Genomic DNA, 15,776 nt, shown 5'->3' with positions numbered 1-15,776 from the left:
ATATTATTTCAGTCATCCACTCAGGAGCAAACACTTGGTGAGAGGTGCATGACAAACAGCAAACAAACAAAATATTTGTAGCACTTTCAAGATTTTTGGCATACCAGGGGTAGCCTGAATATTTCTGAATACCGATTCATAGATTTTAAAGCCAGAAGGGACCATTATGATAATCTAATCTGACCTCCTGCAGAAAACAGGCCATAGAATTTCATCCAGTAATTCCTGCATCAAACCCTTATCTTGCTTGAGCTAGAGCAGTTCTTCTAGAAAGCTTCATTGAATCGTATGATCATGCTGAATGGTGCGACCCAGAAATAGCAGTGGATCAAAATGGAATCATTCCCAGTATTCACTGCTGTTAGTGAATCTTTTGTTCTTCAATATTCAACCAGTTATAGGTGATACTAACTTTGAATGTAGTGTCATTTTTGTGATTAAAGTCTCAAACCTGTACATTTAATTTTGAGGGTTTTTTTTTTAAAAAAACAACCCCTAGACTAATAGTAATAATAAAAATCAATAACCGCAGCTACAGAAGGAGTTCTATAAGGGATGAAATAGGCGCTGCAATCTGGTGCAATAGATGTACGCACATATTACAAACTCCTTTTGTCCTTATATCACCCTAAGAAGTGCAGACAGGACCCAGCCTTGGTTTATGAGGCTTTACAAGCCCATAGTGGGATGGCTGCAGGATATATGTTTTTTGTTTTTTTGTTATGTCATTCAAAGGCCTCAGGAGGAAGGTAACATAAGAACGGCCATACTGGGTCAGACCAAAGGTCCATCTAGCCCAGTATTCTGTTTTGCGACAGTGGCCAATGCCAGGTGCCCCAGAGGTAATCATCAAGTGATCCATCCCGTCACACATTCCCAGCTTCTGGCAAAGAGAGGTTAGGGACACAATCCCTGTCCACCCTGGCTCAGAAATGAAATGTAAATGTCTCCTGATACTACAGAGAGAAGAAAACCACGAGCAGGGGTGTCATTTTCTATGAGGCAAGGGGGGCAGTTGTCTCACCCTGGCTTTTCATAGGTCTATATGCTCCACTTTTTGCATACCCTCCACCTGCAACCCTTGACTTTGCAGGATATAATGTTCTATATGCTGAGACAAATTTGTCCCCCCAGAATTTTTCTGAAATGACACCCCTGACAACTACATCCTCCAGAGTAGGCCTCCAGGGCCAAATTCTGCCCTGAGTTACACCCTGTGCTACCTCACTGAAGTCAGTGGGGTTGCACAAGTTGTAAGTCAACATAAAACGTGCACCATTCCCCCTCCCGCTTATCCCCCATGTACGAAATCATTCGAAACAAAATCTTGGGATCAGGCTCTCAGCTGGCGTACATTGGCATAGCTCTGTCGATCTTAATAGAGCAACGTTGATTTACACCAGCTGAGGGTCTGGCCTCTAATTTAAAAAATAAAATAAAAAAAACATACTGTATAGCAATCATTGCTATTAACAAGGAACAAACCTGGAACACCGGCAAGCAAGCCCAGACTTGCTTAGCTATAAAAACTAGACAAGATCAAGCTTACTGAGAGTGAGAAGCTCATTCACCATTCCTCCAGTGGCAAGGTACGGTAACTCTAATAATGTATTCCTCCCATGAGGCATGGCACATCTGAAGTATGTCAGATTGCTGAGGCTGTCATGTCATCGGTTTCAAATGTTTACAGGCTAGTGGGGATATTGAACACTGATTGCCAGGAGGATGGGGTTCTAAACTATTTATGATGATGTCCACTCCAGTACATAGGGGCATTTGTCAGGCCCTCGGCACCATGTAGCTCTCCTACAGTCTTTAATGTGGTGTTTACGTGGCGCTTAAGTGGTGCTGAAGGCTTTGTGCTTGTCCTCTCCAATGGAGTGGATGTCACCTTTAGAGAATATATAGGCTTCCCTTGGGATACTTCCCAAGGTGCCCTTCTTCTCACAAGCCACTTGTGGCTCTTAGAGATTGTGATATATCTATCTAACTAATCCAGTCTCTCTGGCCTTCATCCCATAGTGTCATAGGGTACGTCTACACTGCATTAAGACACCCACGGCTGGCCTGTCCCCACTGACTTGGACTCACAGGGGTCAGACTGTGAGGCTATAAAATTGCAGTGTAGATGTTTGGGCTTGGGTTGAAGCCTGGGCTCTGGGACTGCGGGCTCCAGCCTGACCCTGAACATCTACACTGCAATTTTATAGCCCCACAGCCTGAGCCCCATGAGTCCGACAAGGGCCAGCTGTAGATGTTTCATTGCAGTGTAGACATACCCTAAGGGCTTCCCAATCATTACAAAAGTTCCATGAGAGTTTTGGGTACACACAGAGTGCAGGATGGGGTCCGCGATGCACCTTCCATCCACAAAAGGGTAGCATTGAAACAACCAGACCTGCAAACATTCAGATCACGTTTCAGAAATGAACAAAACAAATATATTACATGTGCTCTTTTAAAATGTCCCCACCTTTGTCAGAGATTATCCCACCAGGATCCATGCATGAAGGGACCCTCCACTCACAGATTACCTCCAGAAGGGGCAGTGCTTCCTCTCTGGTGCTGTCCCTTGATCCCTGCCAACATGTAGATCCCCAGAATATGGTAGAGGAAAGTCTTGGAGCTGGTGTACAGGCAGATATCCTTACATTGATGGGTGCCACTTTGAGTGGATCTCTTGCAATCTATGTTGATCTCAGGTATTCATAGAGCTTGGGGGGCAGAACCCCCTTCTCATTCCATAGTGGAGGAAAGTGGGAAGAAAACTTCCATCTCCTCCCTCACTTATGGAACAAACTGTGGAAAATGCCCAGTCTCCCCCACAATGAGACAAAAAGCTAATCTCAGCTACCCTCATATAACTAGGGAGTGACTCCATTGACTTCAAGGAATCATAGAATCATAGAAGTTTAGGGTTGGAAGAGACCTCGGGAGGTCATCTAGTCCAACCCCCTGCTCAAAGCAGGACCAACCCCAACTAAATCATCTGGTTTTGTCAAGCCAGGCCTTAAAAACCTCTTAGAATGGAGATATTCTACCACCTCCCTAGGTAACCCATTCCAGTGCTTCACAGAAGGAGCTGATCTTAATGGGATTAATCTGGATTCATACTGTTGTGGCCACTATTAGAGTCTGGTCCTTATCACAGAGTAGGTATGATATGATGAATGATATGGTAAAAGCTTCATGCATAACTCCCTTGAAACAAGACTGTAAAAAGGCTCTGGAGAGTATATTGGAAAGCACAATTCTCCTTTAGTCCCTCTCACTTTCCCAGGACAATACTAAGTAGATGCCTCTATACCAAAGTGACTGGTGCCACAAACAGATGTATTGGTGACCTATTAGATCTTTTCTAATATCTGTGACTCTCAGTGATAGCTCTTTTCTGAGCAAATTAAGGAAGTGCCTGGTTTTAACTTATTGTACAAAGGCTCAATAATCCATTGAGCTGTTTTAGAGATGGGCTCAAGGTACAAAATCTAGATTTGGATCCAGATTTCAAGCACCCTGAAGTTCAGAGGTATTTGGATCTGAGGTTCTGATATGGGCTCATCTTTAGTTTTATATTTATAAGTTTTAGTTTTATATTTATAGGTTTGGATTTCAAACACGCCCAAAGTTCCTGGGCATTCAGATTCCAAACACGACTGAAGTTCATATGCTTCAAATCTGGAATTCTGATTTGGGACACTCTCCATAGTGTGTTTTTTGCACATCACTATAATAGCGAATATTTGGTTGACTTCTTGCTCCTGATTGTTTCCTGTGTATTTTTTTTTAATCCAACATCATCGGAAAAAATGAAGACACTAATTTTCTTCATCTTCTTGTGTGTGCTGAAACCAATACAAAAATAAACTGATCAAATTTCAAATTGGGAATACAGGATTAATTTATCTGATAATCAATACTTTGTGTCCATGTGGAATGGTAGTTCCACTTTGCACTGAAGTACAGATATACAGGAGTTGACAGTTCTCACAGTCCTATGGGATTTATGCCTCCTTTCCCAAGGATTCAGTGTTTCTCATTATGAACTACACACTCATGGACATGTCTGATACAAGATCTGATCATCTTATCATGCTGAATGTGTCTTTCAAAGCACTGTGCACCTCAAACTCCAATTGACTTCCATGGGAATTGAAGGTGCTCAGAAGCTCACAGTATCTGGCCCATCCTCAGTATGTGTGTGATATTCTAATTTCACTCCATTTGTGGGGCAGATGGCAGAATACCAGATGCTTGTTGTGAACTAAAATCACAAACCACATCCTTAGCTACTTGTCATCAGAATGACAGGAAACCTCTTGTGAGCATGCATGTGTTGGATGGATTCCCTGATCATCTTTCAATATACAGGATACAGAAGTTCAAACACATACAACTGAGGATGTATCCAAAGATCTACTATTTCTTTATCTCATCTTAAGATGTGGGGCAACAATATCATTGGGTTTCCCTCAGATACGCCCTCTCAAATACTTCATGTATTATGTGAAGGAAGAAGACATTGAAACCTGATCTTTTACTCACGAGTTTTAGACCCTTTGTTAGGTATTTATACATTTTAAATATATAGGGCCTCATCTAGCTGCCACTGAAGTCATTGGGATCCCTTCCATTAACTTATGTGGGAATTGGTCTGACCCCTAGCACATGATTGCAAACAGAACTGTACCAAAGGTAAAGTATGCCTCATAGGTCATGAGGGAATAGCTCAAGAGTGAGGAGCCTCAGCTCTGCATCATCTCGGATAAAATCCTAATTTAATAAGTTGAAACAAAGTAGCTGTAATACATGCTGGACCTTACAGAGATCCAGGATGGACGTCTTCAGCATTAGAATGAACAACGTGGAATAGCTACACAGTGATTTGGAAATACTCTCGTTTCATCAACCTAAGAACCTGCTCATTTGAGCAAGGACTTTTTTTTGTATTGTAGATGACTGAAGATTTTGAAGACAGAACTATAAATCAAATATTAGAGTAACTGGTATGCCAGGAGATGGAAAGGGTGAGATTTATTTTGTCCAGAAGCAAGAATCCCTTCTTATTGATGTTGAACAAACCCAGAGAGCTTTCAGACCTAGAACAAAGGAATCTAAATTTTGTAGCCTGCAAGATTTACTTTCAGGGTTAAGAGGAAAGACATTTCTTAAACACTCTGCAAGATTTGGACCTCAGAATCAGAAAATCCCAAGGGAAGTAATAGAAGCTCATGAGGGGGAAAAAAAGAGATATACATAATCATGCTTGGCTGGCTACATCTTTATTTCTCTGCTTAGGAAGAGCTCCTTTCAGTTCATCAAGATGATGTTTTTTACCTCAGGTTTCTCTTTGAAGCAATCTCCTCTTTTCCCCAGAAGAGAAAGGTTTTATACACAAGCTCCCATCCCATGATAACTGTGAGTTTTACTCAGGAATATTTGGATATTTTGTGGTGCTAAGGACAAGTCATTTCTTTACTTACTTATTTGTAACATTACTCTGAGGTTGCTATTATTATCAGTTTGTTTTACTGTAGTGTCTAGACATCCCAAGTGACCCAACACTCCCCATCCTGAAAAGTTTACAGTCTAAATAGACAAGACAGACAATGGGTGGAGAAATGAAAGTATTGTGATTACTGAGGAATATAGAGTTTAAGTGACTTAATGTCAAACAAAGAATCTGTGGCAGAAATCGGAACCAAACCCAGATCTCCTGAACATACATTTAATGGGAAAGAACAGTCTTCAAATGCTATAGTTATTTAAAAATAGCAATGGTTTCCAAGTCAAAAAATTAGAGCATTGTATCAGTAGTTCAAGAAAACCAAAGTGTAGAATTACTTAATTGTAATTACATCAACCTTAACTTTGACCCTTTGTTCTGGTTTGTCTTTCCTTTACCAGTAGAAAACCTTAGTAGCTGTGATTAAAATAAAAAAGGCACCTTAGTCTTTCTTGTTGTGTATATAAATTTTATCAAAAATATGACTTTCTTCAACTAAAACCTGCAGCCACCCTGTGAGGCTCTGGATGAGATCATTTGAGCTCCTAAGAACCTGTAAATTACCACAGATTTCAGGACCACCTGAGCTTTTATTTACAGACTCTTACAACTTATCCATACTTCATGCTATGTAAAGTGCACCAAATGAGACTCCCTTACACTGACACCCACTTAAATGGAAACGCAGACTCCAAATCCAGACGCACATGCACTTACCAACATATGAATTACATATCCTTACACATCATCTTTGAATTTGGCCACTTCTATCAAACGCTTCATTACAACTCAGATCTGCTGCATTCCCTTCATTCAAGAAAACTTCAGTACCACAAATATTTACACATGTATTTAACCTTAAGCACATGAGTAGTCCCACCAGTGTGAATATGAATACTCACATAATTAAAGTTAAAAGTATTTGCAGGACAAGGGACTCCTCACCTTTGTCTGGAATGATTATTAATTATCATTATTTATTATCATTATTAACTACAGTTTATTGCTGACCGTTTCATTATCCTCTGATTTTCACAGACTTTTCTTTTCTCTTTGAAATTTAGAATTGCCAGGATCACCTTTTTTTATCTTTTCTTTTTCTCTGAGGGGAAAACATTTCCTGTGTTTCAGGTTTCAGAGTTTCAAATGTTCTGAATATACATTAAATGAATCCAGGAGTGATGGGATTAAACAAAGACTAATGCTTCTCATCCCTCAAGACAATTCCTTCATATTAAATACATTGGATTTAGCAAACTTAAGGAAAGCATTATTCTGAAATGGAATACTCTCAGCCAATCAGAGTGCAGAGGTGCTGAGGAATAGTTACTGACTCAGTTAAGCAAGGTATTTAACAACGTACCTAATTTTAAGCATTAGAGAGATATGGTGGGTGAGGTAACATCTTACCAACTTCTGCTGGTAAGACAGACAAGCTTCCAAGCTTACACAGAGCTCTTTTTTAAGCATCTGAATAGTCCCTTGATTCACTGGAATGACTCATGTGCATAAAGTTGGACATGTGCTCAAGTACCTTGCTGAATCCAGGCCTCATACCTAAATCTGGCTCTCAGGCTGGGCATTTCCAGAAAGAAGTCTTTGCTCCTGCTGTAGCTCAAGTCAACTGATTGCCAATTAACTTGAGTGCTAGTCTGGACACTCCACAAATGTGTATGACCTGGAACAATCAGTTTTGGAATGTTTAGACCAGCATTTACAAATTTGTTAGCTCATTTGGATTAACGGGCAATAGATTAACTCGAGTTAAAATACAGGCAAAAACTGTAGCGTAGACACATCCTTTATCTACATATCTCTAACTCACTGCACTCAGAATAGCTTCTACCCTTAGAACTCCTCATTCAAATGGGACTCATTGACTGCGACCATCAACTTCTCATCTCTTCCCCCCAACCAACAGTCCATCCGTCCTCTCAGATACCCTTCTCCTTAAAGTTTGCTAAAAAACTTTGCCCTATTGCTAGTTTCATGGCAATTAAATGACCCTTTAACAATACAAATAAATTTGAACCATAGAATTTAGAGATGAAAATGACCTCGTAGTCAGTCACTCCATCTCTGGGGCCAATGCAGAACTCTTCTCTACAATATCTTTACTGGTGTTTTGCCCAATCTAGTTCTAAGTTTGCAAATACCACATCCCCGGAAAGGAACATTCCACGCCTAATCAATCTCATAGTCATATAAATGCTCAGTGTTCATAGACTAAATAACAGAGCAATGTTGCCTACTGGGTAGAGCACTGGACTGGGACACAGGAGACCAGGATTCTATTCCCGACTCTTTCACTGACCTACTAGGTGACCTTGGGCAAGTCACTTTGCCTCTTGCTACCTCAGTTTCCTCATCTGTAAAATGGGGGAAAGGATACTGATCTCCTTTGTAAAACATTTTGAGTTCTTCTGATAAAAAGCGGTAGATATTGTTGTTAAGGTCAGGGAATCCAATTGACATGCCCAGTAGATAGAAGCATTGATGCAAAAGGGCCCTGTGCACTACAGGTTGTTTTATGGAACTGGAGGAATGAAGTGGAGTGATGGGACAGAAGGTGAATGCTATTTTGCAACAAGACTCTGTTCTAGGATGCTGGATGAAGGACAATGAAGAATTCAGTCTTAAATAGAGATGAGGGGTATTCTTGCATTAGTCATAGCATATAAAAATAGTTGGAACAAAATGACATGTGAGCTTCATGTTAAATCCATTTAAGCTTAATACTCTAAAGAACAGCTCAACCTTAAGGAACAGCTCCTCACATAATGCTGCTAACATCTCTGTCACCTTGATTTAGGCCATTTAAGTGTCAGTCAGGCAAGTTAACAATGCTTAGCGGCAAATTTTCCCATGAACCAAAATCTTTGGAAAATAATATAAGTTTTGCAGTTCCTTGTGACTATGTGTAACTTTCCTATGCAAGAGGATTTCTCCTTTATTTCCACATTCCTTGTGCTCTTTGGCCCATCTGTGTTACGTTTCTCCATACATAAAGGACAACCATTTATTTTCAGTCTAAAAGAAAGAACAAAAGTAAAGTCTCCATGAGAACCCAGTGTGTGCATCTCTTCAGAAAACAAAAAGGGCTGCTATCTCTACACGCAGGTAGCATTCTTTGAAATTTACCATTGTAGATCACAAAACCAAAAGGTGTTACAGTACCTGAATTCCATACACCACATCACACAGAAGCTGACTATCTTCTTGAGTGGCAGAAAATTGATTAGGTGGGAGACTCTGGATTTCAAAGAATATAAGATGAGTGAAAGCACTGCATTTGTGTTTGACAAAACTGAACATGTGTGGGGGTGTAAATCTCTACAGAATAAAATCTTCAGAGGTAATGATTTGGAATCTTATGAGAGCATGAGCAGCATAAGGGTATGCAATGTTGAATCCATATAAAAGTCACCTTTGAAGTAACAAACACCTTTGGTACATGCATGTGTTTTGGAAAGATATTATGTATGGCCCATCACTTGCTCCTCTGACCTGTCGTCTTATGGCTGTGTGGCCTGTACTCAATTTGATCCAGGTGTACATTTCTTGCTGATGTAGTGAGTTCTTCCCATCTGGAAGACAATTTGATCCCAGTCCAAGGGGCTCAAAGGCACCTTTGAGGTTCAAAGCTCCGAAGACAGGTAAAGACATTTATAACCTAACTTCCCAAGCGTCCAGCACAAGCTGTTCCCACATTTGCAACTTTCTGTAAAGTTATCATCTGTCCTAATCTGTTAATAAAATAAACTGGAAAGGGAATTTTTGCATGATTGTTTTAGCATTTTAAGGGCTTTTTGGGGTGTGTGTGTGGGGGGGTGTCCTTGAAACACACCAGTAAACTTGTGGATTACATAACACGTGGGAAATTGTTTAAAACATTTTGTTGCTGTACATACACTATTTCTGCAAACCATGTGTTCTGCTCCTATTAAAATAAATTACAGTTTGTCCTTTAGCTTCAGTGAGAACAGGATTGGGTCTTCCAATTTTAAGCTGTTTGGCTTTTAGAACTACTTTATTCTGATCTCTTTTTTTACACCATGCAGCACACTGACTGGGATTAGCAATTGTTAATAAGTAATCATTATAAATAATAATCACACTGTTAGTAATTGTACAATACATTGTCTTAAAAGGGAACACTTCAACAATATATACTGAAAACTATATAAGGCAAGATGGATCCCAATGGAGCAATGTAGCTGTATCCATAAACTATACAGGGCTTGTCTATATGAATACTTGGTGCATGTAAATCTACTCCTTACTAGCCTGCTGCACACTCAGGATCCACATGGACTCAGCTGACATGCACTAAAAAGTTCCATAGTTAAAAGAACATTCACACTGTGATGCTGGCTGGCCTGGGGCCAGCTCATGCCAAGATCCAGTTTTCTCAACTGGACACTGACGGATACATGGCTGAAATCTGTCTGGCTCACTTGTGGGTTAACATTGATAAAATAGGTATTGAAATTATAAGAAAGTGTTCAGTGTTTGGACTCAACTGAATGCTTGCAAGCTGCTCCATGCATTAATCTTACTTGTAATATCTGTGCTCCGTATTGTAATGTAATATTTGAGCAGTTGTACTGTGAGCCTCTGCGACTGTATAAATCACGATACAGGATAGGGACATCATTTAGTATGAAGAGCTGCTCTGCGACAGAAATTGTTATCCCCCTTCTGAAAGAGGAGACCCATAGATACCAGACAGGCTCTGGCTAGATCTTAAAAATGGAAACTCCCTACATCTGGACTGAGAAACCGTCAACGAAAGGACTAAAGAGTCTTATTGATGTTCTGCTCTCCTCCCCATAGAGATGAGTCATGCAAGTGGATTCCTTCCATCAGCTGAGTGTGCAGCTCACAGCACATGGCAGGATCGGGATAAAACCCCCCAGATTAAAGAAACTAAGAATGTCTATGCTGCTTGGACTCCGTGGGGGAAGAGATCCCAGCTGCTTAGCCTGGCTTAGCCCTTAAAGGACAAATAGAACTTGCTGATTATGGAAGCCTATATTATCTTCTGAAAGTCAATTATGTGTCTATGTTTGCTTGCTTTAACCTTGTAAATAACTCTCTAATTTCCTTTTCATATTTAATAAAGCTTCATATAGTTTACTATAGGATTGGCTACACGAGTTGTCTTTGGTGTGAGACCTAAAGCACAATTGACCTGGGCTACGTAACTGCTCCTTCAGGATTAGGAGTTACCTGAAATTTGCTGTGATTCTTTGCATAAGGGGCCATCTGTCACAGAGATACACTTACCTGGGTGGCAAGACAAACTGGAGTACACAAAGGGACTATCTGTGACTCGTATTAAGGGTGTTAATGTGCCTGAGGTGTTTGTACTTGGTGCTGTTGGGGGTTGTGGATTTTTATGGGCTTACTCCACTCCAAGTATACAAAGCGCTGTGTTTCATCTCTAATTTCCCTCCAAGAAATGACTGCAAGAGACAAAGTTTGTATTTGTGGGCAACTCTATACACAAAAATGGTGGTACTTCTTTCATTCAGCCTAAGAATGTTCTCTGCACCTCCTGCACACCCTTCCCTTCCAAGAATTTCTTCTTCTTTACCTCCCCTTTCTTCTGCCTCTTTTTAGTAGATTTGTGAAGTGTTAATAATCTAGGAGGACATTTGTGTATTTGGCAGCCATGGTACAACTGCACGCATCTCAAGTGAAATGTCACACACAGAGACACATATCTATATTTATATTGAGAGAGACTCCCTACCCAAAATACCATTTGGCCTAATGGAAGGTGCACCAGGCTGGAAGAGTACACATTTTGGTGCAATGTCTTCAATTAACTGGAATTAATGTCTCTGCAGTTCACAACCCGTATTACGGATCAAAGAAGAGCTCTGTGCTGGGGAAGGTTCTGAGTTCAAACCCTGCTAACAAGCCATGTTGGAAAAATAGTATGCAATTATATAATTAAACACTGTGAGGCAGATTCTTAGCCACTTACAATTAGACCAGCTGAGCAGCGGGCTTTATATCATAATGCATAAGCACAAGAGGGACAGCAGAATTAAAGTACTCTTAATTACGGCATTTCCTAACTTTCGAGTACTTGACTTTGCAACTTTAATGTTCTAATATAGTTTTCATATATTACAAAAATAGAGTAGAACTTCAGAGTTACGAACACCTTGGGAATGGAGGTTGTTCATAACTCTTAAATGTTAGTAACTCTGAACAAAACTCTGGTTATTCTTTCAAAAGTTCACAACTGAACATGGACTTAATACACCTTTGAAACTTTACTATGCAGAAGAAAAATGCTGCTTTAAACCATTTTAATTTAAACGAAACAAGCACAAAAACAGTTTCCTTACCTTGTCAAATCTTTTTTTTAAACTTTCCTTTTTTTTTTTTTTAGTAGCTTATGTTTAACAAGGTACTGTACTGTATTTGGTTTGTTTGTTTTTTTTTGTCTCAGCTACTGCCTGATTGCATTCTTCTAGTTCCAAATGAGATGTGTGGTTGACAGGTCAGTTCCTCACTCTGGTGTTCCTAACTCTGAGGTTTTACTTAAAACTTGAAACAGGTTCCTAACTCTGAGGTTTTACTTAAAACTTGAAATAGCAATAAACTTCAATCTCTCTCTCTCTCTCTCTCTTCCCAGCCTGCAGAGGACATAGTTTGATTAGTCTGTAAGATTAATAATGGTTCACTGGTTGGCTGTGTGTGAGAAGGACCTATTGAGAAAAATGTAATTAAAGAAATGAGATTTGCATTTAGGTCTCAATGTGTTGAGACCTGACGTCATTCTTCTCTCTTGCAGTAGTGAGTACCATAGTCTAGTTTCAGCTCTGTGAAAGTTCTGTCTCCTGCACCCACCATCTTCCCCCTGCTGGTAGATAGTTTCATTGTTCCAGTAGGTTGTAGCCACTGTGTGTGGTCATGGTTGTGGAGGGAGACGTGATCTCTCAGCTAACTAGGGCTAATCCTATGGAGGGCTTTGGACTCCGTATTCAATCGGAAGCCTGTGCAGAAAGAGGAGCATCACAGTGATGTGTTCACAGTATCCTGTGTTACTTAGCAGGTGGCTTACCGCCTATGATGAACTTTTACATTCCTTAGTATTTCTAGACACCACGCCACCTTTAATCCTGTTCCTCTTTTGTCATTTGGTTCTGTCTCCCCATATTTGTGCCTGCATCAATGCCTATCACTTCCTTCCCTTTACCATTTTTCACTATTTAAAATCTCACAATTTTACTCTTAAAAACTTCCCCTTGCCCAATCCCAACCTGTACTTGCTCCTTGGGCACTCTGGGCCTTCTCAGCATAGCTCCATTGAAGTCCATGTCTTTTATCTCCCACTTTTGCAGTAGCACAACTTTTACACGGATGATCCTCAAATGTACAGGCACCTTTTGACACACTCTGCCTGCCTTGACCAAGATATGTGGTCAGCTAAATGTCTCCAAGAAAAAAATATTTTCTAGAGCAAGTGGACAGGGCACGAGGATGCTCCTATGCAGCTTCCCTCGTTAACTCAGAGCTCACACTTGTCTCTACCATCCATAATCCTAACGTCATCTTTCCCCCTGAATTCCCCTTTCTCACCACATTATGGCTACAAACCATCTTCTCAGCAATCTCCATGCACCCTTCTGCCTGCTATCCTCCTCTGCTGAAATCCCCATGATGTACACCTTCAGGGGGGTAGAAGTTAACGCACCGCCCTGTACACTGGGGAATTTTGGGAGGCAAAGTGCTTCTGGTGTTCCCCTTGGGGTGGGGCAGCTCCACAAAACCCCCAATACATGACTATGCTGAAATGGCATGACCTAGCCTTGTACAATGAGGCTAGCATGCCCAAGAAGTCTGTCTCATTATGGCTAGTTTACTAAAAAAATTGGTTCTATGTCTATCAAAGCAGCCATATTACAAAAAGATTAGCATTTATATCAGCATAAGATTATAAGAAGGCCATACTGGGTCAGACCAATGGTCCATCTAGCCCAGTATCCTGTCCTCTGACAGTGGCCAATGCCAGGTGCTTCAGAGGGAATGAACGGAACAGATAATCATCAAGTGATCCATACTCTGTCACCCATTCCCAGCTTCTGGCAATCAGAGGCTAGGGACACCCAGAACATGGTTTTGCATCTCTACTAATAGCCATTGATGGACCTATCCTCCATGAACTTATCTAGTTCTTTTTTGAACCCCGTCATAGCCTTGGCCTTCACAACATCCTCTGGCAAAGAGTTCCACAGGTTCACACTGTGTGAAGAAATACTTCCTTTTGCTCTTTTTAAACCAGCAAAATAAAACCAGACACACGTAAGGAGAATTTGGTCCCCTCCTCAATTCAGAGCTCACCTCTGTTATTTGTCAAACTAGGCTCCCGTCCTATTACATTGCCTCACTTTTTTGCTCAGGCAATTGAGGAGCAACCCAAAACATCATCTTGATCTTATCCAGGAAAGATCTAGGTTGGGTTGGGGTATAGCATATGGAATCATAAAGTTTAAGGCTAGAAGGGCCCAGCAGATCATCTAGTCTCACCTGCTGTGTATCACAGGCCACCACCACCACCCAGCACACACACATTTAACCCAACAACTCATATGTGTTACATTATGTATACACACAAGAGGATAGAGCTGTATTTGATGTACAACCCTTTGATTTTTCTGACCTTTGTGTGATTAAAATTTTAGCTTTAAATCTTGTGAGCCTTAAAATTCCAGGGCCTGATTCACTACTGTTTTTCCCTGCTATCAAGCCGGTGTAACTCCATTGATTTCAGAAGACTTACAGCAGTGTAAAACTGGACTAACATAGTGATGGATGAGGCTCTCACTCTTTAGTATGCCATTAATTGAGGAATTGGTATGGGGCACACATCCTCAACAGCATCTGAATCAGGCTGACATGTATTATTATTTTTATGCATTTCTGCAAAATAATCAGGAAAGTAAAATTGACCCAGGACACCCTTCATCAGCATCAATCAGAGCAGCTTTGTAAATTTCTGAGGCAGTGCTGTGAGCATATGTAGCTGAAAGGGTTGTTGATACAGTAGTAGCTGGACAGAACTGATGACAATCTCCAAGCATGATCATGTTTGTATGTTTTTCCAGTTTATTCATAACAACCCTTGATAACAAGGACAATGGTAACTGACTTTTTCACATTGGTGTGGGGATTATTTTTTAACACACAAATCTGATTGAGTTTATTGTAAAATGAACATTAACCCTTTGATGGTGGCCAAGTTGCCTGAATTTGGTAGGGACATGGATGCAACATGGAGATTTCTGTTGATTCTATGGCAGATGTAGACTTTAGGATTATACACAGGACAATTTTTTTAAAGGGTTCAGTCCAGAACAGGACAAATGTATATATTTGAATTTGGCAAGAGAAAGCTTCAGCATTCCTGGCATGACAAGCGCAGAGCTTAGAGTCTTCACTGGGACACCACAGGGGATGACATCCTTGGCAGAAAGAGCATACACATTGAATTTCTGGCGAGGGACACCCAAAAGGGTTGGGGTGCAGACTCTGGGAGGGTGTGGAGGTGGTGGTGCTTACCTGTGGATCCTAGGCAGGGATCTGTATGCTGCTACCTCCCCCCGCAGCTTCCTATTGGCTACAGGGGTGCCTGAGGCGGGAGCAGTGTGCGTAGACACAAACCCATCCCACTCAAGGGCTGCAGGGAGGGGCCAGCAGGTCTTGGCAGGACAAAGGGCCTAGGGTTCATTCCTGGCTTGACAAGCATATGGGGATTACATTCCCCACAGGGAATAGGACATCCCTATTTAATTGTTAGCAACACAGACATAGGGAAGAATTGCCAATAGGGCAAACCTCTGACTTATTCTGGCAAGAGAAATATACAGTAGAGTAGGGGTTGTATTTCATGCTAAATAAACTCATAAATGCTGGCAGGATACATGTGTATCTGATTCCCAAGAGGGTGTGCACCACTCCAGTCCCTGGTAGCATGCATTGCTCTCAGAGTCCTCAGGGAAAGGTTAAACAAACCCATCTGATTCCTGGCAAATTATGATTTTTCTGCAGGCCGAATTAACATGTGCTTGGATTTCTGGTGCTTTTGACCTGCCCTGCATAATTTCCATCACAACACATGTAGAACTTCTTCTAAGCAAGTATGACTCCTGTCAAACCAAAGCAGTGGATTAAGCTGCTGGCAAGATAAAAATGTATAATATTAATGTATCAGATGGGCAAGACGGTCAAACTAACTGTTTGTGAATAAAGA

Source organism: Lepidochelys kempii, chromosome 1 (assembly GCF_965140285.1).
Source record: "Lepidochelys kempii isolate rLepKem1 chromosome 1, rLepKem1.hap1, whole genome shotgun sequence".
Classification (NCBI taxonomy): domain Eukaryota; kingdom Metazoa; phylum Chordata; order Testudines; family Cheloniidae; genus Lepidochelys; species Lepidochelys kempii.
This window is presented reverse-complemented; position numbering follows the sequence as displayed.